We start from the raw sequence: 27144 nt of genomic DNA, 5'->3' as shown, positions 1-27144 counted from the left end.
CCACGGTAACTTTTGTTAGTGCAGACAGCACAGCTGCAGTTAGTTCCACACTTAATTTCATTTTTTAACTGTGTTGAGCAACTTTCATGTTCTTTCATTGGCAGAAACCATTTGCTTTGCATTTGCAGATCTGTCAGGCGAAAACAGGGCTTCCAACTCCCAAGAGTTATCTGGCACTGATGATAATGATTTATTGAATGGAGGCTGAAGGTGTGCAGCATCCAAGTTGTACTCTAAGACAGTTGGCCTAGGTCCATCTACTATGAACTTGCTACTTTGGACCCATTTTTGCGTTTGTAGCCAAGTAAGTGAAGGATGGAACATAACTGTATCTTAACACGAGATTATGAAAAACCACACTTTCTTCAGAGTTTTACACCAGCAGCTAACTCTTATTCTTGTTTAACAAAGTGAAACTTTGTTAAACATATGGGGAAAATGATATTAATTGCATTTAATGATTTTAATTAGACTGAAGTTTAAATTACATTTAAATGTTGTCCTGGTCCTAGAATGCTGATCAAAAGCTGAAAATGGCCCTCAGCATGAAATCCTTTCACACCTTTCTTTCCTCAACGTTTAGGGCCAGGCTGCAATTAATATAATGAGCAGCTTTGATTTAACAATGCAAAAATCAAGTAACAATGCTGGCAAATTGTACATTGCCAATGGGGGAAAGAATTGCTTTGTGGGTAAATAAACTACCTGCCCTAATGTGGGAGATAAACCCCAGAAAAACACAGGAAGTTTGTATCGTGAATATCTTTGTGAAGAATAATAGTTTGTTGAGAGCTATTTTGTCCTAGCATAAAATTCGGTACTAATTGTTTTCTCTAGAATTATATTCTTGTAACTAAAAGATCACAAAGAAATTTCCTAAATATTAAATGCCTGTCACGTTTCTGGAGTCCTGCTTCTGTTATATAGTCATGGTTTAAATTATTTCTAGTTTTTATTACGGTAATATTGTTGGTAGATTTTATTTTTCTGTAAATAGTGCCAGGTGAGCTTTAAAAGAGTAGACAATTATCCATTCCTTTAGTTGATTTTTTCCTTGGACAAATAGAGGAAACAAGAGAAAATGTTGAACAAGAGAGAAAATGTTGATTTGTTTTCATTATTCACAGGATATTGAGAGCTTCAAAACATAAGGGAGATCTGATTTGTTACTTAAAAGTCATATCTTATAATAGTTTGTCAGGAGAAGTTAGAGATCCTTAATTGCAATCAAGCAATTAGGTATCTATTTTATGTTAACATTTGTCTTGTTTCTGTTTCAAGGAAACATAGAAGGATACTTAAAAAGGATGAATTTTGAATTAGCCTTCCTAACCAGTTCTTTTCATATGTGATGAGTTACAAGTCCTGTCACCACAGCTTTCTGGTTATTCCTAAAAGTGATATAAATTTTTCAGGGATGTCTGAAGCACTGGAAGAGGGAGAAAGAGACAGGAGAAAGGGAAAAATAGGAAAGACTACTATTTGTAATGTCTTTATTATTTATTTATTTGTTAAATTTATTTGCCGCCTATCTTGCTGTGGGACTACTCTAGGCTGCTCACAATAAAAAGGAAGAAAAGGAAAGGAGTGCAAACAGAATAGAAGCAAAATAATAGAACAATAAACTATGACAAAGGAACACAATGAGAATTCATCCAAAATGAATAACCAAAAAAAATGGATGGGTTTTGTTCCTGAAGGGAAGACGGGCTATAAATGTAGCTAGCTAAATAAATACGAAAGCAAGATTAGTGTGGTGGTTAAGGCAGCAGACTAGAAACTGGGAGACTGTGAGTTCTAGTTCCACTTTGGACACAAAGCCAGCTGAGTGACCTTGGCTCAGTCAATCACTCTTAGCACCCGGAAGCAGGCAATGGCAAACCATTTCTGAAATCTTGCCAAGAAAACTGCAGGGCCTTGTCCAGGCAGTTGCCAGGAGTCCACATTGATTTGGAGGCAAACAACACCCCCCACCCCCATATGTATAAGTAAATAAAGAGATGGAGGGCATGGAAAAAGCAAGACGTGAAAGAAAAATAGAAAGTGATTGATTCCCTTCCACTTTGGCTCTGCCCTTGTTAAAAATAAGATTCCGTTTTCCACCTTTCCTTTTTCCTTCTTCCAGGTTGCAGTGGTGGAATTTTCCCATAGTAATATAAACTAACACTTCCTAATTGTAGATTTTGACACAATCACAAAATTACAAATATTAGGGTCATTTGGTGAGTTTATGTAATAAATTTTTGTGGCAGCCAATCTCATATACATTTATTTTATTAGATTTTTCTATCCCACTTTTATTATTTTTATAAGTAACATAAGGCAACGAACACACACTATACTCCTTCCTGCTCCTATTTTCTTCACAACAGCAATCCTGTGTGATGGGTTGGGCTGAGAGTGACTGGCCCAAAGTCACTCAGCAAACTCTCGTGCCTAAGGTGGAACTCAAATCTTGTTTCTTGGCCAGACTAACAATTAAAACAAAATAAGAATAAATGAAAACACAACTAGTGATTAAAAACAAAAACGAGACAGCATAAAATAGCAGTCATGAATAATCAAACATTACACAATCAACATAATCATACAATGATTTCATCCACACTTTCAGGCCCTAGACTTGATGGCAAAAATCAAGTTTTAATGCCTTGCCAAAGGCCAACATATTGTTATATGTATAAAACAATTTTCAAAATCTTTACAGTGGCTTTGAAACTGTGCGAGTGGAGAAGCACAATAGTGAATAACATACGTTTTGTTGTTAAAAGTTGAGTAAAGCTTTGTTCCATGCTGCTGTATAGATAGAATATTAAATAATAGCAGAAAAGATAATTTTGTCACTGCTTCTATTTTGCTACTGATTCATAATCAGCTTCCTTTTTTTTAAACCTTCCCTATCCAATTTTCTTTTAGTGTCCTCTCTATTAGACTGAAAAAATCTGGCAGAAGCTTGCCTTGTTTTTGTAGTTTTTAAAATAGCCTACACAAATATTATACTATAAAGCAATTTTATCTCAACCTTGCCTTCTACTTTCCTGTTATCATTTGTGTCACATGCTAGATTTTAAGCTCTGTAGGGTCATATTCTATTTTTGGCAGGCCCCTTTGATGACTTCCAGAGATTATTTTGCTAAACTAAACTTGTGATCAATTTTAACACAGAGAGTAAATATTATTATGTATTTTAGTATCCAAACATCCTGAGGACCCTTTTGAATAATTTTTATATATGCTTTAATTAATGTATTTATTTCTGATTGTTAAATTATGTCTGCTTACACAAAGTGCGCGCGGACACACACACACATAAAAACACAAAATGCTCTATAACTGTCTGGTTTAGAACCACAACCAAACAAGACAGACACAGACTTCAACAGTTAGAACTGCAGAAAAAACAATTGCTACCAGCCTTCCTTCCATTGAGGACCTGTATACTGCACGAGCAAGAAAGACCCCTTTGGATGCATATACATTTTCCTAATTAAATATCCTTTGTTCTAAATATAGTAGTAGTATTAATAAGCAAATGTCCACATGGGAGATAAAAATACAATGGCTAGTTAATGGTAGTACCAATACCAATGCTCCTTTAAATGGGGAATGTTAGTTTACAGTTAACTAGTTTTACTGCAAAACCCAGCAAGTGTAGTTTGCAAACTGTATTACTATAGTGTTTCTCAACCTCAAACTTCACGATCTGTGGACTTCAACTTCCAGAAATCACGGATTGCTTTAAGCCAAGATTTAAAACCGAGTTAAACAAATCTTGGTTTGAAGTGATGCACAGACAATGTCGTCCCAAAGGTGCTTTTTCAAAAGGCAACTGGAATTTGTCTTTATGATGCAACCTTTCACGGCTGGTTGGGGAGTTTAAGGCTAATCTGGTCCTGTTCCAATACTTGCACCTATTTTCTTTTCAGACAATATAGGGCAGGGGTAGGCAACCCTGGCTCTTTTATGACTCTTGGACTTCAACTCCCAGAATTCCTGAGCCAGCTGTGCTGGCTCAAGAATTCTGGGAGTTGAAGTCCACGAGTCATAAAAGAGCCAGGGTTGCCTACCCCTGGTATACGGATTGCCACTGTGCACTTTAAATTCAGGACTGGCTATTTCCATTTTTTCTGTAAATCGAACAGACTGAAGGAGATAAGAGCAATTGCATCAACAGACGGAGAGCTGGCCTGTACCTGGTAAAGGAATACCTGACCGCTGCCTTCCAGATTGTACTAGACTCGACCTCCTGTAACTGTCTGCAAAGCCGCATTAGCTAGGAATTCTGGGATTTGAAGTTCTGACGTATCTCGAGAATACAAAACGAGGGGAAAGGCTTATTGTTTTCAAAAGAAAGGGTAACGAACGCCTGCTGCTGGCGTTGAGTTACGAAGCTGGATTAAATACTTATATTTTCTCCCCCCTTTTAATTTAGACGGTTGAAAAACCGTTGGCAACCGAGACGCAGCAGTTGGAACAACCGCCTGAGAGAAACAAGCCGCGCGGGCTGCCGGGAGTTCGAGTCCGACAAGCCGCCGGCTCCTTTCCCGTCGCAAGGCATGCCGGGAGGCGGGGCGCTTTAGCTTCCCCAAGATGGTGCCCAGCCTCCCGTCCCCTCCCCTCCCCGCACATGCGCAGTGCTTGAAGCGGGCCGAGCCTGCTCCCTCCTTCGCCTTTCTCGCTCCGGCTCCCTCCCTCCTTCCTTCCTGGCGGCCGGGGCGCCACTGACACGGCCGGGGCGGAAAAGCCAGGCGTTGTTGTCGCCGCCGCCGCCGCCGCCGCGAGGAGGAGAAAGACGAGGAAGGCCAGCACCACCGCCATCATCACCACTTGCCACCGCCTTCGACGAAGCCGCCGCTGCCGCCTTTGCTCCACCCCTCCTCCATCTTCTTTCTCCATACAAGCCGGTAAAAGAGAGCGGGGAGGGGGCCGAGACCCCTCCTCTGCTGGGCCGGAGCCGCCGCCGCTGCTCCTCACCTCGCGGGAGGGGCCGAAACCGCCACACACGCAGCCCGCCGGTGGATGGGAGCGGCCTCGCAGGCGGCGGCAGCAGCAGCAGCAAACAGCAGCAGCAAGCAGCAACAGCGGCGGCTCCTCGGGTAAGGCCAGCCTCGGGCCCGAGGGAGGGGCGGCTGTGAGCTGGGGAGGGGGAGCTGGGGGAGAGGGAGCTGACGGGGCGGCGGGCTCCACTTCTCCCCGGGCTCGGAGGCGGTAGGCCCCGGCGGCCGCTCCTCCCTCGCCCGCTGCTTTCCAGCTTGCTCTCAAAATGGCCGCCGCGCCCGTTGGGGTGGGGGGAAGGAAGGGGCGGGAGGAGGAGGAGGAGGAGAGGGGGCTCCGTTCGGCACCCCCCTTTGGCTCCTCACCACCATGCGTGTGTGTGTGCGTGGGGGGGGGTAAGAGCTCAGACGCCCCCTCCGACCCGGCGGCTCCACGCCTGCGCTCCATCCTCCCCGGATCGCCGCGACCTGGAGGTACCGTCGGCGGCTCGCTCGCGGCGGGGCTGTGGGGGGGGGATGTCGGGAGGGGGGGGCGACTGGAGGGCGCGCGCGCTCGGGCGGCTTCTCCCCTCCTCCTCCTCCTCCTCCTCCTCTTTCGCTGGCTCGCCTTTCTCTCTCTGTCCCGTCTGTCATTTGCCCACGGCGTCCTTGCTCGCGTTCCCCCTGGCTGGGCTAGGATGGATGCTTCGGACTACAACTCCTATCAGCCTCGGCCGGTGGTCGAGGGGAGCCTCCTTGTCTCGGTCTAAAAAAATAATAATAATAAAAAAATAAGACCCGGCTTCTCTTCTCTCTGGTGCATCCCACCTTGTTCCTGTTCTTTCATTCATTCAGAGCTCTACCTTTATGGGGTGGTTTTTTTTTTTTTTTTGGTATTTCTTCTGTTTCTGATGGGCTGTTTTCTCCTCCCAGCTTCTCCTGTTTGTTCTGGCCTTGTTGGCCCGCTTCCCAAGCCTCCCTCTTTTTTTTTCTCTGGGTGACTCTGCAAGTCAGGAAAGCGTGTGGCTTGCTTAGGAAGCTGGAAAAGGGATTAAGGTTTTGTGGGAAGGTGGTGTTTCCCCCATTCTGGGGCTGCCACACATCTTTTTGTCTCACCAGACTTCTTCCGCACAGTTGTTTTTGTGCATTTTCCCCATTCCCAGCCTCTTACTTACCTATGTATCTTTTCTGTCTTCATTCATCCTACCTGCACCATTCCTTCGTCCTCCAGCCTCCTCTTCTCTATTTGCCTACCACCCCTTATAGGTTTTCTTCTTCCTTCGGTTCTTGTTCATGCATATTTTTTTTGTTTCTCTAATCTTTATTGACCAGACCTTTTATTTTTCCTCGTTCCTTCATACCATACATAGTTCTTTTCCTTAGCTTTCTGTGCATCTCTGTTACTCTACACAAAGCAACCTGCACATTTTTTTTATATTCCATCTGGCTTTCTACCACTGATCTCATCTCTACATCTCTATCTTACTTCCATCAGCCTTTCAATAAGGTGTAGATGAATGTCATGACCCATATGCATAGGTGTCTAGTAGAGTCTGCCCTTTTTCAGTCTGTAATGGGATAAAGATTATTTTCTCTTTCTTTTTAATCTGTCTTTTTGTAGACAAGTGACTTTTTAAATGAGATTGTAGATCTCCCTTGTTGCTCCCAGGGGTTTCAGTGTCCCTTATCATTCCCCTATATACCTTTTTGACAAGGAATATTTCCTCACTTTCTAATAGTATGTCAAAGGCACTCTAAATTTCCGCATTTCTTTACACTATACAATACTCTTTATCTATTATATGTGAGGATACATCTTATTCTTTGTAACAGAATACAGCAGCCTCTTTCTCATCCTCTTGCTTCTTATAGGTAACAGGTAACCTATAACTTTTAGATGAAAATCTTTTATCAGTTTATAATCCTTTTTAACAGGTGGCTATTGTCTTCTTTTAAAGGATTTCCAAGCTTCGAGGGAGAGATGATTTTATGTTCTGACGATGGAACTTGTTTTGTGTCCACCCAGAATTCCACTTCAAATATACTGTATGGGATTTGCTTCCTTTTCCATTCCTCAAGTCACTCAGTTGTATCACATATAACCCTATTTCACTGCATTTCTCATCCCCTTCTGAACACACCTCTTCTTTTTTTGCCTAATTAGTAAGGGATGGCCATCTTCCACTATTTACCCTCAGAATTCCCTTACTCTCTTACCTGTGTGGAGTTAATTTGCCAATATCCTCTGTTTTCCATCCCTACAGCCTTTCTGCTTCGTCTGTTCTCAGTGCTTTTTATTTATTTATTTTTCCTCTTGCAACTGCTTTGTCACGGTGAAATCATATCTCACTGCCCTGCTTCTAGGCCTTTTGCTTCCCAGCATTGCTGTTTTAACTCCTAAGCATAGTAAGCATAGTTTAGTGCATCAGCGGAGACAGCTATAATAGTCAGGTAGTCCCTGCTTCCTTAAACTAATATGGAATCTTTTCCAAGTAGCCCATTTATTTTTTTATTTTTTTTACATATCTGTATGTGTTGCTTCAGCTTTCTGTAAACTCCACATAATCAGACCTATACCTACCATGGCTGTGTCTGTTGTCACTCAGCCCGTTTTTCCTGCATCTTCCACTCCCAATGTTCCAGCTCCATACTTTGCCAGCCTGTAATTTATTCTCGCCTTCCTATTTTCCTCCTCCACATAAGTCTGTTAATTTTTTTTCCAGCCCAGTGTTTCCATTAGCTTTGTTTCCCAGCCCACAGACCCAGGGTGCTGCAGTGCTGTACCTAGCTCCACATTTTTCAGGGGGGGTCTTCTCCGTGTTTACCATCACCTCTCTTTACTTGGCCATCTGCCTTTCCTAGTAGGGTTTTCCTCACGGTGACTTAGCAGTAAGCGGGGGTTGAGCAGTTTAAAGTAAGATGACTGTTAACAAGCCAAATAAAGAAGGGTGGTCAGGTTAAGAAAGGGTGTATGTGCCCTGTGTTCATTTTTCACCCAATCCTTCTGTTTTTGTTTGTTAACTTCTTCCCTTTCTTAAAAATGGGAGGAGACTGTTTGCAAGATGGTATAACTGTTTAAGCAAATAAATAGGAAGAGCTAAATGTTCATGTGTTGCCGTGCTGTAATAAAGGGCCTGAGGATTTCAAAATACAGAGTAGCCTGGCAGCTCCAATCTGGTCTTCTAACAAGAGGCCCTTTTTCCCACCCTCTCCCTGCAGTGACCGAGTAAGAGAAAAATCATTGCTAGGAGGAGGTGGCTCAAAGGTTCAGGTTGAGCCGCAGCAAAAATGGGAGGAGGATGTAGTGGAAGATAAAGAATAGGGAGATGAGATTCCACACATCTGGGGCTAGCGTTTTATTGCTACTATCTTAAAGGTTCAGTAGTTCTTTTTTTAAACAACAGCAACCCTGCTTGGGTTGCAACAAGGGGAAGAGGAGATAATATTGGTAAAGGGTCTTTTTCCTTGGAACTTCTTCAAAAAGGAGCTTTTTTAATATTCCGTAGTTCTGTGGGTGTCTTTTCATTCCTGACCTCTGGGGAAGAGTTGGTGTGGCCTGCAGCTTTTTAAAAATATGTACATATTAGTACTATTGCATTTGGTTTTCCTTTGCCTTGCCTTGATAGCAAAAACCTGTCCTGCTAATGCTGCAGTAGGATTTGACTGTTGCAGTTCAAATTATTTGGCAATTAATTTTCTAACTAGTCACTAAAATCTATCCGTATAATTTTTTTAAGATTCCCCCTTTTCCCCACTCTTAATTGCCCAAAGAGCAGTTTTCTTGGTATACACTAACCTGTTTGCATACACATCCTTCAGAAATTCTTTAACTGTAGAATGGCATCGCCTTGTAGAGATACATTTGTAGGTTGTACTAGTCAGTGTGTGTGTGTGTGCCCAGTAAAATGTGTGTGAAAAGTGGGACTGATTTCCACTTTCAGATTTATTACTAAATGATTATAATTAAATTGTCAGAGAAGATACCCAGTTATATTCAAAGTGGTTCAGAATATTCTTTCAATAATTGAGATGCTGAACAAAGAAAGCATTTTTAACCGTCGCTTTTTCATCATAAAGCTAGTTCGTCAGGAATGTTTTTGTTGCTCTTGTTCGGTTGGATTGTGTTTGTGGAGGGCGAGTACAGCCTTTGAGCGAAGGAGCAACTGGGTGGAGTAAGGCAGAAGCTGTGAGACAGCTATATACCCTTTCATAGCATTCCCCGTTCTGCTTGTGTTTTTGCCCTGTGGAGGGAATAGTAATTGCAGTAACAATGAAATCTGTTCTTTAGGGAGGAGTCTAGTGATGCGGAAATCAGATGAATGTAGGATTATGTATTTATTTTTTTCCCTCCTTTAGGGTGGATCTTGATTTGTCTGGCATTAAAGTGACTAGCCACTGTTAGAAAGCATGGATATTGTCCGAGCGTCCTTCTCAAAATTGGCCTGGATTCCCCCCCCCCACTTGTTCATCTAATGTTAAGTAATTCAGTATGGAATTAAAGATCAAAATGTTATTTCGACAAAGAATATGTTATATTTCGTTATTGTCAGTTTGTACTTTCATTTATTCATACATGCTAGTAGATAGGTTTCAGGACTGCAGTTATGCCTCCTCATCTTAAGAGTGAATTGAGTGTAGTCATGAGATAATAATTTTAGGTGCTGGTTGCTAATGCTTCACACAATTTAAAAGAGCATGATCAAATGCAGGATAAATAAAGGGTGTGGGCAATACTTTAATGGAATGGTAAACAATATTTCCTGTTTCCTTACACTTGCCTAATGAAGGATGGTGTGTTTTCATTGAAATTTAATCTTTGTCACGGAAAATTCAGTTCTTAAGGTTGAAATACATAGGTTATATTAGACCAAGCCCAATAATTTGATTCTTACCAATGTGGAAGAGTATCATTGGTCAGTAAGTAAGTTGTAAAATCTTCTGTTGTGGAATACTTGCTAATCAATGGCTTGTGGGTCCTAAGGGATGGGGGTGTAGTTTGCTAGGATCACACTAAGATAACAAAGCACATTGACCTTGAGATTTGTATTCTCCCTTATTGAGCTTGACACAAGAAAAAAGTGTGTATGAGTGGGCAAAAAAGGAATGAGATTTGATAAATACTATGGAATTTTTTTTTAAGTATTGCAATTTCAAGTACTTCATGTTTGATCACATGGATTATTTCCCTTGGTCCAACACACTTTCTTTAGATTCAATCTTTAGATTTGATTTTTTAAAAATATATATTATGCAGTAGACAACCTCAGGCTGCCAGGCAACCATGTGGCCTTTAAAAGCTTTGGATGCAGACCCCAGAGATCTCCAAAAGTTGTTACCAATTTGTAATCTTAATGTGTCAGAAGGAAAAAATATATGCTAAAGAGTAATTAAATTAACTATTTAAATTAAATTGAAAAACACAGCTGTTAAAGAAGTGGGTGCCTTTTAAATTTTCTAAATAAATAATTAAGTTATGTAAATAAAAAAAACTCAGTTTCTGTCAGAGTAGATTTGATTTAAACCTCTAAACACAATTTATTCACTAGTCAGGGAGATTCTGTAATGATTTATAGTAAGAGTTTATTTTTGTTTGCTATAACATGAATACTGTATGTCTTTCTCTTATCTAAAGCTGTAGGTTTTGTTTTCAGAAGGTATGCACCATATTGCAGCGGTTGGTTATCTACATATTTGTGCCATCACTAAGGCTTGAATCAGCTTATTTGTTTCTTGAAGGTATTTGATAATGTTCTTGCCATGATGTTACACAACAACAACCATCACCAGATATTTAATTGTATTAATTGTACTGTATTTTGCATAGGTTTCGTATAGTTTTGTCTTTTTAATAAGCTGCCCAAAGTTATCCTCTGGTAGGATGGGCACCCAACAAAATTTAAAAATAAACAAATTTTATTTCACTGTTCCTTTCTTTTGCATTTTTAGAGAATAGTTACTGGGTCTCCATGTTAGCAAATAAAATATTTCGAAGTTACCATAATTTTACATTTGAACTCTTAATATTTTAAGGTTTTAAGAAAAGTTATAAATTAAATTTAAATTTTTGAAAAATCCATAGAAATGTTTTAAAATTGTTTTTTGTCCTGGGTGCACACATTGCTTTGAAATGCAGCCTCTTATACTACTTAAAGGCCAAGGATTTTACTGTGGATGACAGTGTGCATCCCTGTGAAGTCTCCATAATACGCCTTAATTATGCCTCCCTTTGCTCAAGTATTGTTTTTTTTCCTTGTGTTTACTACATACTTGGGTGGTTTTACAATTGATTGTTCTGTGTTTCCTCTGGTTTTGTTGAAGGACATTTTTAACTGATACATATTTTTACACATTTTGGTATGATTAGATAGTTTAATGTACTAACTCTTGTGATACACAGGTTGCTGTTTTTTACAATTCATTAATAAAACTCATCTGAATATTTTTTTTATGGATGCCAGTTTATGTAGACTAATTGCATGAATTCTCTTAACTGGCCTAAGGCACTCACATTCAGAGAAACACAAAGTTGAACTCTTTCCCCAACCCCCATCCCTACTGATAGGTAGATTATTTGTAATGTGACACATGGCAAATAAGGAACAAAGGTTGTAGATCTTCTGATCAATTAGCTTGACTATAACCTTACCTTGGATATTAGGTGAAAATGATACCACATGACTTAATTATATGCTGATATTCAAATGTGGAACACTGCCCCTTAACGAAAGAATGGATCCTAATTAATATCAAAATATTTCTGGTGTGTGTGATGTGTATTCTTAAGTAATTTTAATTCAGTTTCTTGGCAACCATTTTAAATTTGTATGATTCATCTTTTTCTTTGAAGCAGCTCTATAAGATACAGCTAGAAGTGCTTTCTAAATTATTTTATACGGAGCTTTGTCACTAGAAAGTAAAATTGTACTATTGTAATCTGAGGATTCAAAGATGAATGCAAGACCTTGTAGAGCAGGCATGTCAAACTGCCAGCCTGTGGGCCGGATGCGTCACACTGAAACCGTGCCCACCCCATTGCTGGCAATGGGGAAAAATCACGATATGTAGAGAATAAAACCAAGACAAATTTAGTATGAACTACACCATTTCTTAACTTTACAGTCTTTATCTTTGCTTACCATTTTAAGACAATCTTTTAATTACTATCCAGGGTCTGCACATTTAAACTAGTGTGATATGGCAAACATGTATGAACTTTCTTAATCCTTTATAAAAATGCATTTCAGAGAATGATTATGGAATATAATATATAAATGTCATGTAGGGCAGTTCAAGTGTTAGGTAGATGAGATGTGGTATAAAAACCTGAGCTGTAAAAACCCATGGGTTGACGTGAGCCAGTAATTCTTTCTTACGACAACAGTACTGCTGTTAAAGGGAAAAATTAAGAAGAGCACTGTTCAGGTTTTCCTGAAGGAAGGAAAGGCAGGATAAAAAATAATGACTTCTTTTTTATTAAGCAATTAATTATTTTTTTATTTGTGGTTTGGACCCCCTATCATGTTTTCAGTACATACTATCTTTCCAAGACATGCAACTCAACATTTGTTAGTTAAAAATTCTCTACTGAACCCTAAAAGAAGAATAACATGTAAGAGATTGTGATTAAAAATATTTATCTTCTGGAAAGATCTGAAAAATTACCTCTCTTTTTAAAAGTACCTTAGTCTAACACTGTTTATAGATTAGCCACTTAAAATTTTACAGTAGGATGATAGATTCAAATCTAGAATGATTAATGAGAAATTAAGAATGAGAATAGAATAGAATAGTCAGGTTACGTCCTTTTATCTTGTATGTTACTAGACTGGAATTCCACTTAAGTTCCTAAGAAATAAGAAATAAAAAGCATATCACAGATGTTCTAATAAGTTCAAGGTTATGTCCTTTATTCAGATGGACATTGATAAGGGTTTGAGTTTCTATTTTGAAAGTTGTTTATTAACCTAAAATTATCCAGTCTAGTGATGTACTTGTAGCACATGCATAGTATTGGTAATTAAGGTGAGATTGCAGATCAGCTCATCTTGGCTTAACCTAGACAGTCATTATGTTATACAAGAGGAAAAATAAATACTGGCTAGGAGTCTGTGAGGCTTGATTAATAAAAATGAAGCTTCACTTAATGAAAACAAAAGCAGAACTAAGAATGTTTTCATCCAACATTAGTCTAGTCATGTAATAACAGTATGGTAATGAAATTTATCTTGTATTGTCTATTAAAAGAATAGTATAGGCTTAATTGTTCAAATTATATTAATTACTAAACTGAAACATAAGGGATTGGTCATTGTCCACATATTTTGTATTGCATATTTCTATGCACATACAAAAGTGCCAACCAATATCAATTACTTGAAGGTGAAAGATGCAAATCCATATATATTTACTGCATAAAATAGGGAATAGAATTGCACCACAAAATTACCTTTTTACAACTTTTCTTAATTTTCCTAATTTTATTTTATTTTATTAAATTTATATACCGCCCTATTCCCGTAGGACTCAGGGCGGTTTACAGGAAAAATTAAAAGCATAACATACAAAAATTAAAATCAGTTAAAATAATTAATTAATTCAAGTCCCCGAAATTTAAAACTAAAACCCAATTAAAAATTAAAACCCCTCAGTCTGGGCCAGACAGCTCGAAGAGCCAGGTTTTCAGGTCCCGGCGAAATGAACGAAGGTCGGGGGCAGTCCTAAGTTCCGTGGGAAGTTGGTTCCATAGGGCCGGTGCGCCCACAGAGAACGCTCTTCCCCTGGGAATAACCCGCCGGCATTCCTTAACTGGCGGTACCCTGAGAAGGCCCTCCCTGTGGGAGCGCACAGGACGATGGGAAGTTGATGCCGGCAGCAGGTGTTCCCTTAGATAATCTGGACCCAAGCCATTTAGGGCTTTATAGGTCATTACCATTTATTAATATAAATGTTTCTCCACAAGAAAGAGGTATCTTTGTTTCTTGATAGTTATACTTATTTCTAATTTGAGAAATGAATTTCTGTCTCTGTAACTTGATCTGATGTTTTAATTAAACCACAATATATCAGTTTTACCACACAGAGCTACCAGGAGATTAAAAGCAATGCTGTGTTCTTGTGGGGAAAAACAATATAGAGATGTTTTAAATGCATTTATAATGAAAAAGTTCCTTTTGACAAACATGAATAGAAATACTTTATTAATATTTGAAAAACTATCATGCCTGAAGTGAGAGATCATGATTATTATACATCTCCATCTTCACAACTGTAGCGTGTGTGAGGAGACTGATTAAAATATTCTACTTCGTGTTCAATGATTTATGCAATTCCTTCCTTCCTTCCTTCCTTCCTTCCTTCCTTCCTTCCTTCCTTCCTTCCTTCCTTCCTTCCTTCCTTCCTTCCTTCCTTCCTTCCCTACCTTCCTTCCCTACCTACCTACCTACAAATCTATACAGCCACCCAAGTCATACTGATTCTGAATGGCTTAGAATATTAAAAATCCATAATTTAAAACAGCAGGTCCCCAACCTTTTGGGTGCCAGGAATTGGTTTCATGAAGGCCACTTTTTCCACAGACTGGGGAGGGGGAAGGAAGGGACATGGCGCTGCCTGGATCCCACACATGTGTGAACGGGGCTTCACTCGCTTGTGTTGCCCAGTTTCTGGTGGGCTGTAGACTGGTACCAGTCTGGCCCAGGGATTGGGGACCCCAATATAAAATATCTAAAACATCCACCCACCATACTGGTAACAAACACAATCAAACCAGCCACATGATTGGCTCCATATCAACCTGGGGTCCCAGGTCTGCTGACAGAATTATGTCTTCAGAGTCCTCTGGAAAAGCTTCAAGGTGGGGGTACAACACGCCCTGCCTTCCCAATCTTGTGGGCCAGTAGACGTAACTTGGGAGAGACAGTCCTTCAAATAACCTGGCCCCAGGCCATGCAGGGCTTCAAAAATGATAACCAGCACCTGGAATTGCATCTAAAGCAAATTGTCAGCCAGTGCAGCTCCTACAATAGAGGTGCCACATGCGCGAATCTGGGCTTGTTCAAAACTGCAGGTCATGGTGTTTTGAAATAACTGAAGCTTCTGGATACTCTTCAAGGGCAGTCCCTGCAGAACCCATTACTGTAGTCCAAATGGGAGTGATTATTGGCCATGGTGCCAATTGTTTTTTAAAAAAAATCTAGAGCAAATTTTTGGTCATTGTTAAATAAAAATACTGTTTGAAACTAGACTCCCCCCCTTTACTGCCTCTTTGAGCTTTGGTCATACTATAACTGTAACTTACAATGGAGGGATGCTCATACAATATCACATTTTATAGAATAATTGTTGTGAAAATGCTGCAGTTCTGTTTAACGTAATTTCTTGAGCCTGTTTCTAGATGTGCTGGGCCATACTTCCTATCATATCAACTTGTACACACTTTGTATATATGGGCTAGGTTATTGGGCACTGCAACTCATACAGTGCAAAAAGGTTGCTCCAGGGCAACCAACCTAGTGACTTATATTCTCCAAAGCAAGACATTTTATTCTATAGCTAATCCCATGAATTCAGTTGATCCCGATGAGTGAGCTATGTAATAGTGATAAATGATAGGACTTGCTATCAGACTTAAAATGGAGTGTTAATCTTCCTCAATGAATGAGGAGAAAATCCTAGCTTGACAATATATAGTTTGAGGTATGTGATCTGTATAAAATGGATTAATTGCGTAGAAATGTGTATATCAGGGCTTTTCAACCTTTTCACCCATTGTACCACTTTTAGGATATGGCAGCATCCGAGTACCACCAGTCGCCCAGCAAGGTGTCAAAAACTTGATGACAAAAAAAAGTGAAGTGCAGGTAGTTCTTGACTTACAACAGTTTGCTTAGTGACTGTTTCAAGTTACAATGGCACTGAAAAAAGTGCCCCCAAGCCACAGTTGAGCAAGTTACCTACCTGCCCGCCCGGCAGCGCTCTTCCTCCTGTCCGAGGTTTGCATTGTTGTGAGCATTTCTGTTGAGGATTGGCAGCGGGGATAGGGTGGGGGGTGTTTGGTTTTTATTCTCTCCCCCCCCTCTGCTGGGTGGTTGCAGCAGGTTTTGGTCACTTCACATGACCCTGGGACACTGTGACCGTCATAAATATGAATCAGTTGCCAAGCATGTGAATGTAAATCACAAGACCTTGGAGATGCTGCAACATTCCAACAGATCGACGCTTCTTCTGGGCTCAGCAGAACCGCCAGGATCAGTACCGAGCTCCAGCTGGAGCCTGGTGCTGATCCTGGCGCTTCTGTTGAGCCCTGACAGCCCCGAAGAAGCGCTGATCCTGGCGCTTCCGCTGAGCCTTGACAGCCCTGCAGCTCCAGCCGTCTCGCTCAAGCTTCTGCGGTTCTGCCACTGGTTCAGCTCATTCCTCTCCCCCACTACCACTTTTCTAGGATGGTCGCGTACCAGGTGCCAATGTAGCACAGGTGGTACCCGTACCACTGGTTGAAAAGCACTGGTGTATATATACAGTAGGTAATCTTCCTTCAGTGGGGACTTATCTATGTAATTCTATAACTATGTTATTAGAAATACAGTGGTTTCCATGATGATAAATGAGAGAGATTATTATTGATTTCTGTGCAAAATGTTCGGTGTCATGAGCACCTAAAAGAAAGGTGCAATATAAATTTAATAAATGAAAGAAATTATATGCCACCTTTCTTTTAGGCACTCATGACTGAAGACAGTACTCCCTCTTCCTATTCCTCCCCATACCCACAATCCTCTGGTTACAGAAATTGTAACTGGCTAAAGGTCACACGCCCTTGGCTGGGTTCCCACACTCCTAATTCAGCAGCTAAACAACTGCCTCATGCGGGTTTTCTTTATTGCTTGTACAAAGGAAAGGGGTGTTGTTGTTTTTTTGTTCTGCATTAGGTAGTATGAATGGTGAGGATAAAGAAATGGCAATTCTCTTTAGATAACAACCGATTAAATACAGATCTTTTCCATTTACAAATAGTCCTCAACTTACTAACACTCAGCATTCAAGAACCAACAGCAGCATTGAAAAAATGACTTATGACTGAGTCATTGTGTGCAGCATCCCCAAGTGCACAAATTTTGGTGCTTGGCAACTGGCATGTATTTACAATGGCTGCAGCATCCCAAAGTTATGTGATTGATATTTGCAACCTTTCCAGCTGGCTTCTAACTGAAGCAAGTCAATGGGGGAAGCTGGATTCGTTTAACAACCATGTGATTTATTTAACTGGCAAAAATGGTCATAAAATTGGATGTCACTCATTGCTTAGCAATGGAAATGCTGGTCCCAATTGTGGTCATAAGTTGAGAAATACCTGTACTAAAAGCCATATCTTAAATGTAGGAGAGCATGGTAAATACAGATAGTCCTCGACTTACAACAGTTCATTTAGTGACCATTCAAAGTTACAACAGTGCTGAAGAACTGACGTATGACCATTTTTCACGCTTATGACCTTTGTAGCAGTCCCATGATATATAATTAAAATTCAGATGCTTGATAACTGGTTCATACTTATGAGGGTTGCTGTGTCCTGAGCTCTTGTGATCACCTTTTGCAACCTTTTGGCAAGCAGAATCTATGGGGAATCCAGATTCACTTAACTGTGTTACTAACTTAACAATTGCACTGATTTGCTTAACGACTATGTCAAATCAGGTCATAAAATGGGACACAACTCACTTAACAAATGTCACAACAAATTTCCTGACAGTTAGAACAATTAACCAGTGGAACCACCTGCCTCCAGAAGTTGTGAATGCTCCAACACTGGAAGTTTTTAAGAAGAGACTGGACAACCATTTGTCTGAAATGGTATAGATTTCCTGCCTGAGCAAGGGTTGGACTAGATGACCACCAAGGTCCCTTCCAACATCATCATCATCATTACTATTGTTGTTGTTACTGTTATGGCTCAATTGTGGTCGTAAGTTGAGGACTACCTGTACTGTCAACTCACCTTTCTCCCTTCGATATTCCTGTTTTGTAGACTCTTGCAAGCAATACTTTTTAAAGGAGTGTTTAATTTGTGGCAATATTGCTTTTATTTAAAAAGTACTATTGGATTTGACCTTAAATACAACTGGAATACTATCCTGAATTGATTTTCCATCACAATCATAGATAGACAGGGCTTTTCCTATCTTCTGCATCAAATGAGAATGAAGACACTGTCGGGTCTCATAAAATCATAGATTTGGAAGGATCTGTAGATCTATATAGATCAGGGGTAGGCAACCTTGGCTCTTTTATGACTCGTGGACTTCAACTCCCAGAATTCCTGAGCCAGCATGGCTCAGCATGGAAACCTCTCCCTTTGTCCTCAGCATGGCTAGCTCAGGAATTCTGGGAGTTGAAGTCCATGAGTCATAAAAGAGCCACGATTGCCTACCCCTGATATAGACCGTCAATGCTGAGCCCTCTTTCTGTACCGAGAACCAGATTTACAGTAGGTGGTCCTTCAACTGAACTCATGTAATGAAAGGCCACCTACTGTCATTCTGGGTAATCAATTACTTTCTAGCTTTCTAACATCTTTGTTGCCTTTCTAGGAATCTGAATCCTTCTCTAAGGCATGTTGCCAGGAAATGAGCACAGTGCTCATTAGTTAGGTTGTGACCAGTATAGAAGTTCTCCCTGAGAACTTTGTCTAGTGCCAGCCGTGGCTAACAGCATGGTACGAATTGTTTTACCATAAATTCAGAAATCTGGTGATTATGCAATTATACCAACTTTGACCCTTGATGGATTGGTTTTCCCAACCCCCCATGGAATTGTAAAGGTTGCAAGTTCTCCTGGACTCATTACTCCGGCTGATAGAGCAGGCGGGTGGGGCGGGCTATGGCCAGGAGGCCCTTTGCCAATTTAGACTGAAGTATCTGTTGAAGGGACGCAGTGGCTCAGTGGGTTAGGACGCTGAGCTTGTCAATCAGAAGGTCGGCAGTTTTGTGGGTCAAATCCCGAATGCCACGTAGCAGAGTGAGCGCCTGTTACTCGTCCCAGCTTCTGCCAACCTAGCAGTTCGAAAGCATGTAAAAATGCAAGTAGAAAAATAGGGACCACTACGGTGGGAAGGTAACAGCGTTCCGTGCGCCTTTGGCATCTAGTCATGCCGGCCACATGACCACGGAGACCACATGACCACGGAGAGCGCTGGCTCTTCGGCTTTGAAACGGAGATGAGCACTGGCCCCTAGAGTCGGAAACGACTAGCGCACATGTGCGGGGGAAACTTTACATTTACCTATATCTGTTGCAACCTTATGGAAACAGGAGGCCCTCAAGATTGTCTCTTGTGCCTTGTCATCTCTTGTTTGGATTACTATCATTTATTATAGCTATATGAGCCCTCCTTGGAGACCACCCATAAAGTTCAACTGGTGAAAAATGCAGTAGTCCAAATGTGTATGCTAATTACAGCCCCAATGCTTATGCTAAATTACAGCCATTTAACAACCGTTGCTATAGAAGCTTCTTCGGCTACCTTTGTGTTCCCAAGTGCAAATAAAAATGCTGGTTGTCCCTATAAATTCTTGCATGGCTGAGGGCCTGAGCATCTCCAGGTGTGCCTTCCCCATATCGTCTCCGACTATCCAGTCTGCGTGAACAGAGAATATTTGCTGAAGGTTCCTGACTGTTTTGGGAGGTGATTCAAAGAGGTTCATTTGGGGGGGGAGTTTAGGACGCTGAGCTTGTCGATCAGAAGTTTGGCAGTTTGGCAGGTCGAATCCCGAGTGCCGCGTAACAGAGTGAGCGCCTGTTACTCGTCCCAGCTTCTGCCAACCTAGCAGTTCGAACGCACGTAAAAATGCAAATAGAAAACTAGGGACCACTATGGTGGGAAGGTAACAGCGTTCCGTGCGCCTTTGGCATCTAGTCATGCCGGCCACATGACCACGGAGACGTCCTCGGACAAGCGCTGACTCTTCGGCTTTGAAACGGAGATGAGCACCGGCCCCTAGAGTCGGAAACGACTAGCACGCATGTGCGGGGGAACCTTTACCTTATCCCCTCATTAGGAATCATCTCCCTAGCTAAGGAAGGGTGGCTTCCTAGCCACTTTCAAAGGCTTTTTTAAACCTGGCTGCTTCAGAGGGTCTCCAGGGATTATCATTTTTCTACAAAGATACTTGGTGTCTGATTACTTAATATTGTTAGAAATAATTGCTCTTTTATGCTACTACATTACTATGTGGATGACAGTGTCTTTTTAAAGTGGTCCATAAATGCTATAAATAGACACAGTGTATACATGACTTGCTGGAGGGAATATCAGCTCGTTTGTACAAGAAACCTGAATAAAAGAATAGTTTCTTACTGGCTTCTGCAAATCTATTTGGTGTCATTGATGACCTTGAATTAAGTAGAATATCAGTAATCTTTAAAATCATCTTTTTCCCTGGCTATGTTAAGCTAGTCATTATGGGAAGTATAGTTCAATTGGAAAATATTTTTTTTAAATTTTTTTTAGCGACTTTACAATATTTTCTAAGCAATTAAAAAAATGGATGTTGAAATATTTTCAATTATTTCCTTTTAAATTATGTTAAATTATTGAGATGTGACACGAAGTCTACATTTGAAAAATATAAAATAAATTAACATGAAAATCAAAAGCTTTATAAATGTAGGCAACCCTACATAAAATGATGAGGATTAAAGGAAGTAGAAATTATTGATGGATAGTATTTCAAATTCAGTAGCTATTGATTACAGTGTTTCGGATGGCTCAAATTTTCCTGAAAATTTGTGCTTTTTAGTATTTATAATTCTAAATAAAATCATCTTTGTTTTACTGTAATAATGTGTTTTTTCTGAGTTCAAATGAAATAGTTGCCTCCACATGTCTTCAGAAGATACATGTGTGTGTGTGTGTGCATGTCTTCGTTCCTTAGGCTTTAATAGCTTGTAACTTTTAATATTAAAAACATTTTTAAGCAAATACAGTCTACAAATCTGTATTGTAAAGAATAATAAAAATCTGTATTATTATTTTCAGTTTTATCTGCCATAAAACTCAACCAGTTATATAAGGAACATTTTATTAAAGAAACAGTATGACTTTACAATCGTATAAAAGCAAATATTTTAATTTTATCACAAATTTCCATTATTTCTCCCAAAATTAAAATTTTCAAATTGTTGTAAAATGTTATATTTCTGATCTCCAAAACAGGAAGATGGAGCTAGTAGAGTGGCAGAACTGTATGTAAAACACCAAAAACTTAAGTAAACATTTAGGTAATTTTTCCTTTTCTATACTGTATGATGGAAAATGATTCTTTTTTTAAAAAAGAAATTGTGAATGAACTCAATTTTTGATCTCTGTTTTCTGGTTACTCTTAATCTTTGTTATAGGTAAAGAATACAGGTAGTCCTCAATTTAGGACCACAATTGAGCCCCAAATTTCTGTTGCTAAGTGAGACTTTTTTTAAAGTCTCCCTTTTATTACTTTTCTTGTCACAGTTAAGTGAATCAGTGCAGTTGTTTGTTAGTAACCTGATTGTTAAGTGAATCTGGCTTCCCCATTACCTTTGCTTGTCAGAAGGTGGTAAAAGGTGGATCCGATGACCCTGGGACACTGCAACCATCATAAATATGATTCAGTTGCCAAGTATCTGGATTTTGGTCACCTGACCATAGGGATGCTGCAAAGGCTGTAAGTGTGAAAAACGGTTATAAGTCACTTTCAGTGCCCTTGTAACTTTGAATGGTCACTAAATGAACTGTTATAAGTCGAGGACTAACTATACTCTTGCTAATTATTATGAATAATTTTAGTGAAGGTCACCATTCCAGAACTGATTCCCATTTGTTTAATGTGAACAAGTTAATTAGAGATTTTACCGTGTAAGACCTATCCTGAAATCCCTAGCTTGATTTTTGGGGGTGGGCCTAATACAAGCCCTACCTCCCAAATAAGTCCTAGTTTGGGGGTGAAGCCCACGCCTAAAAATCAAGCTAGGGTGGTGGTGGAGGAGCTTACCATTGCAGCCAGGCCTCCCATGGATTGACACTTGCCTCGCCAGCCCAGTTCTGAGGCCGAAGGAGCAGCTTCGTTCAGCAGCTGTGAATGAAGCTCCGGCCTGCATTTTGCAGTCAGGTCTTTCCAGAAGGCCTCTGCAGCCGAGAACCGAGCTATGGATTGAATCCATAGCTCAGTTCTTGACTGCAGAGGCCTTGCCGCCACTGCGAGGTGAGTGGAAAAGACACTCCTCCCCAAATGACACCCCCTCCATGTGCCTCTTTTGGAGGCAGAAATTGTGCTCTTTTAAGCATGTTGTAGAAAACGGATGGTAGGGGTGAGTGAAGAAGGACTTTTCAGCTGTTATATTCATGTGAGTAAACACAGCTGTTTTTTTTTAAAAAAAGCTGAGAATCCAAGATCAGAACATGAGCTGCAATTGACAAATTTACATCCTACAGTAGTTTTTCCTTTTTTTAAAAAAAAAAAGTAGTTTCATCTGGTGCAGCCCATTCTTCTATTAACATACATCTGTAGCATTTATACGTAATTACTGAGTTTTAAAAACTATTAACTGTCTGCAGCACAATTCCGAGCATCTGTACATAGAAAAAAGTTTCATTGTAACAATTGTCCCAAACACTCATGTTTTAAATTTGCATTTTGATAGAATAATGCTATAGTAAGGTATACGAAAGTATGGAGGCAGCTCTTATAGTGTATTTTTAATCATTTTTATTTGTTCACTTGATCTTTTTTTTTAAAAAAATATTTTTCTGCATGTATGACCTTAGGTTTTATTGCTTTAAATGCTATTGTGTTCAGTATCCCAGTCAAGCCCCCCCCCCCTGCAGCTGGATGCTGCAGCTGTTGTTGAGCCAGTTGTCGACTACCTGAATTTTGATCACATGACCCTGAGGATGCTGTGGGGGTCTTAATTGTGAGGATGGGTCATAAGTCACAGTTTTCAATGCCATCATAACTTGCCTAACATTTTGTTGTAAGTTGAGGAGTTACATGTAATGCAGTCTGGGATTTATGTAAAAATAGTAACATTCACTGACAGGCTCCAAGAACCTAGCTTCAAGAAGGTTGCTGCATTATGGATTTTCAAACTATTTCCTGCCAATTTAAAGAATATGCACATGATACAGCAATCAAAAAGTACCTAGTCAGTGGGGAAAACAAAATAAATCAGTAAATGCTTGTAATTTTGATGGAAGAGTCTATACTACAACAGGGCGTATCTGTAGAGATTTGTTAATGTCATGATATAAATAAAGGTTAAACTTGGAAGTGGTGTTATATTGCATGGAATCTTTTAAGAAAACACTTTGACATGGAACATGCAATCTTTATAAAATGCCTTCCAAACAAATACTAAATATTTATGACTGCATACAGCAGGGGTATCAAATTCAATTTCGTTGAGGGCCGTATCAGCATTGTGGTTGCCCTCAAGGGGCCGGGTGGGTGTGGCCTCGGTGGGCGTGGCCTACTGGGTGGGCATGGCTAGAGTGCATATGGCCTATTGGGTGGGCGTGGCCAGCTCTACATCGTTCGCATCGAGGGTGCCTATGGGGGCCCGCGCAGGAGTGGGACAGATCTGAGGGTCTCTGGCAGGAGGAGGGTCTCTGGGCCAGGGCCAAGGCAGTGGGGGCCGTTCCCTCACTGTTTCCAGGATGGCTTCGCGGGCCACATGAAACCACTTTGCGGGCCGGATCTGGCCCCCGGGCCTTGTGTTTGACATGTCTGGCATACAGGGAATTGTTGCTACTTAATTTATAGGGATATGCCCTATAACAGTGGTTTTCAACCTGTAGTCCACAGATCCCGGGGGGGGGGGGCTGCAATATCGTCACAGGAGGCCCACAAAGGCTTGAAGAAATGTTATTGAAATCTTAAGTTAGGTCTTGGGAGATTTGACTGCTTGCAAGGATTACACTATAAGGCATATAGTAAACTTAAAAACAACTTTTTAATTGGGTTTTAGATTTACTTTTAGGGCTTGAATTTAATTTAATTGTTTTAATTGATTTTGATTTTAATTTTTTGTATTTCATGGTTCCAACTGCCCTGTAAACCGCCCTGAGTCCTACGGGAATAGGGCGGTATACAAATTCAATTAAATAAATAAATAAACTTTCAAGTCTGTACAATGTTAGGACTTATTGCACCGGTATCTCTGTTTTACTTTCTTGCCTGCTAATAAAAAATCAGAAGAGGAGAATGAAGTATAAAATAACTTTTAAATCATTCAGGAGTTAATATGTATGTATTTATCAAATAGCTTGTCCGTCTCATAAGTGACTCACCACTACTAAAACTAGTAATTGCCTAGCTTTAAAGAAAATGAGGCATGGCTTATTAGAACAAGGTTGTTATTAACATTACATGCTTAGATTTGTCAAATTTAATTTGCTTCTTTTTTGATAAAATCGTTGTAGGAGGCTGTTGAAAGAAAAATCTTCATCAGGGTCCCATCCAAGCTGGGAATCAACAAAATGGAGACTGCTTTAGAAAGAAGGTTGTAGTTTATTGAAGAGCACAGCCAGACAGAAATGAGGCTCTGGGAAAGCTGACCACATGGAGCAGGGAGTGGTGGGTTTTTATACCTTCTTGGGCTTTTGTGTTTGGAGTTGTTCCTGTGGCATGAACTTTGACCTGAGGTTCGGTGTGCCTTTTGTGGTATTCTGATGGTGGTGGGTTAATCGTATTATGTCCTAATGGTCATAACCTGCTTCCCTGGGGCTGTGCCTGATGGCTATGTGCTGTGTTGGATTTTTTTGGGTGAGGGGTTGTTAGTTCTAGGGATCTTTGTCTTTCTAATCCCATCAGCTCCAAGCTTCCTGGTGCCAGTCTTTCTGAAAGGATTATGATACCTGCATTTCTACAGAGCTGGTTTCTGCCTGGGGAGGGGAGACTTGGGGCTATTAAAAAAACTGAGCATGCTTTTCTGCCTTTTTAAGATCCTTTGAGGAAATATAATATTCTGCCTTTTCAATATTTCCTTCTCTGACTTCCCACAAGGCTTTTGATCTTTTTTTTTAAATTATTCAACATGAAATAGAATATTACTGGAATTACAATGAGTGGCACTTAAACATATTTTTATTTAAAAAATAAATTTGATCAGACCTTTTTGTAGTAAAGAGGGATGTGTTTAGATTTTTAAAAGCTTTCTTTGCAGATCAAATGCTACAGTGATTGGCAGAACATGCATTAGAGAATATTGCAAAATACTTAACAACTAATTTCAAATTGGGTTTTTATCAATTAGTGTTGATCATTCAACATTATGATTCCTTTTAAGACTTTAGGGTGGGATAAAAATATAACATGCATTCACAATCATGAATAGAAAGAATAAATGTATACTATACAAAAAATAAATTGAAGGAAAGGAGGGCAAACCAGTAGAATGAGTAACTGAAATAAGCATACCAACCAGATCCATTCACTTTGTAAAATATGTTTGCCAGGATCATGGATCTGGGATGTAACAGATTAATTTCTGAGAGATACAGTCATGGCCGAAATTGTTGGCACCCCAGAATTTTTTCCAGAAAATCAAGTATTTCTCACAGAAAAGTATTGCAGGAACACATGTTTTGCTATACACAGGTTTATTCCCTTTGTGTGTATTGGAACACAACAAAAAAGGGAGGAAAAAAAGCAAATTGGACATAATGTCAAACAAAACTCCAAAAATGGGCCGGACAAAATTATTGGCACCCTTTCAAAATTGTGGTTAAATTATTCAACATGAAATAGAATATTACTGGAATTACAATGAGTGGCACTTAAACATATTTTTATTTAAAAAATAAATTTGATCAGACCTTTTTGTAGTAAAGAGGGATGTGTTTAGATTTTTAAAAGCTTTCTTTGCAGATCAAATGCTACAGTGATTGGCAGAACATGCATTAGAGAATATTGCAAAATACTTAACAACTAATTTCAAATTGGGTTTTTATCAATTAGTGTTGATCATTCAACATTATGATTCCTTTTAAGACTTTAGGGTGGGATAAAAATATAACATGCATTCACAATCATGAATAGAAAGAATAAATGTATACTATACAAAAAATAAATTGAAGGAAAGGAGGGCAAACCAGTAGAATGAGTAACTGAAATAAGCATACCAACCAGATCCATTCACTTTGTAAAATATGTTTGCCAGGATCATGGATCTGGGATGTAACAGATTAATTTCTGAGAGATACAGTCATGGCCGAAATTGTTGGCACCCCAGAATTTTTTCCAGAAAATCAAGTATTTCTCACAGAAAAGTATTGCAGGAACACATGTTTTGCTATACACAGGTTTATTCCCTTTGTGTGTATTGGAACACAACAAAAAAGGGAGGAAAAAAAGCAAATTGGACATAATGTCAAACAAAACTCCAAAAATGGGCCGGACAAAATTATTGGCACCCTTTCAAAATTGTGGTTAAACAAGATTGTTTCAAGCATGTGATGCACCTTTAAACTCACCTGGGGCAAGTAACAGGTGTGGGCAATATAATAATCACACCTGAAAGCAGATAAAAAGGAGAGAAGTTCACTTACTCTTTGCATTGTGTATCTCACACTAAGCATGGACAACAGAAAGAGGAGAAGAGAACTGTCTGAGGACTTGAGAACCAAAATTGTGGACAAATATCAACAATCTCAAGGTCACAAGTCCATCTCCAGAGATCTAGATTTGCCTTTGTCCACAGTGTGCAACATTATCAAGAAGTTTGCAACCCATGGCACTGTAGCGAATCTCCCTGGTCGTGGACAGAAGAGAAAAATTCTTTATCTTTTATTAAATTTGTAGACCGCCCTTCTCCCGAAGGACTCAGGGCGGTTAACAGGGCATATATAAATAACAATACAAAAATTAAAAAGGAATTAAACAAGTGCTCAGTTAAAAATTGATGAAAGGTTGCAACGCAGGATAGTCCGGATGGTGGATAAGCAGCCCCAAACAAGTTCCAAAGGAATGCAAGCTGTCCTGCAGGCTCAGGGAACATCAGTGTCAGTGCGAACTATCCGTCGACATTTAAATGAAATGAAACGCTATGGCAGGAGACCCAGGAGGACCCCACTGCTGACAGAGAGACACAAAAAAGCAAGATTACAGTTTGCCAAAATGTACTTGAGTAAGCCAAAATCCTTCTGG

At 39.9% G+C, this 27144-nt stretch overlaps 1 protein-coding gene across 3 annotated transcripts in view; it reads left to right on the top strand.

The window, feature by feature from the left end:
* The first annotated feature begins 4642 nt into the window (after positions 1-4642).
* The window catches only part of PAFAH1B1 (platelet activating factor acetylhydrolase 1b regulatory subunit 1), an 84259-nt gene continuing 61757 nt past the window's right edge, over positions 4643-27144 (top strand). Inside the window, exon 1 of one of the 3 annotated variants that reach the window (XM_083379817.1) lies at positions 4643-5096. The gene's annotated coding sequence lies outside the window, so the exon portion shown is untranslated. Of the gene's footprint in view, positions 5097-10616; positions 10710-24554; positions 24574-27144 lie in introns of those variants that run through there. The other 2 variants (XM_083379818.1, XM_083379819.1) reach the window with 2 other exon arrangements.

This window comes from Vipera ursinii (assembly GCF_947247035.1).
Source record: "Vipera ursinii genome assembly, chromosome: 1".
NCBI classification, from domain to species: Eukaryota; Metazoa; Chordata; class Lepidosauria; order Squamata; family Viperidae; genus Vipera; species Vipera ursinii.
The sequence above is the reverse complement of the archived record's forward strand: the minus strand, read 5'-3'. Positions and strand labels throughout refer to the sequence as shown.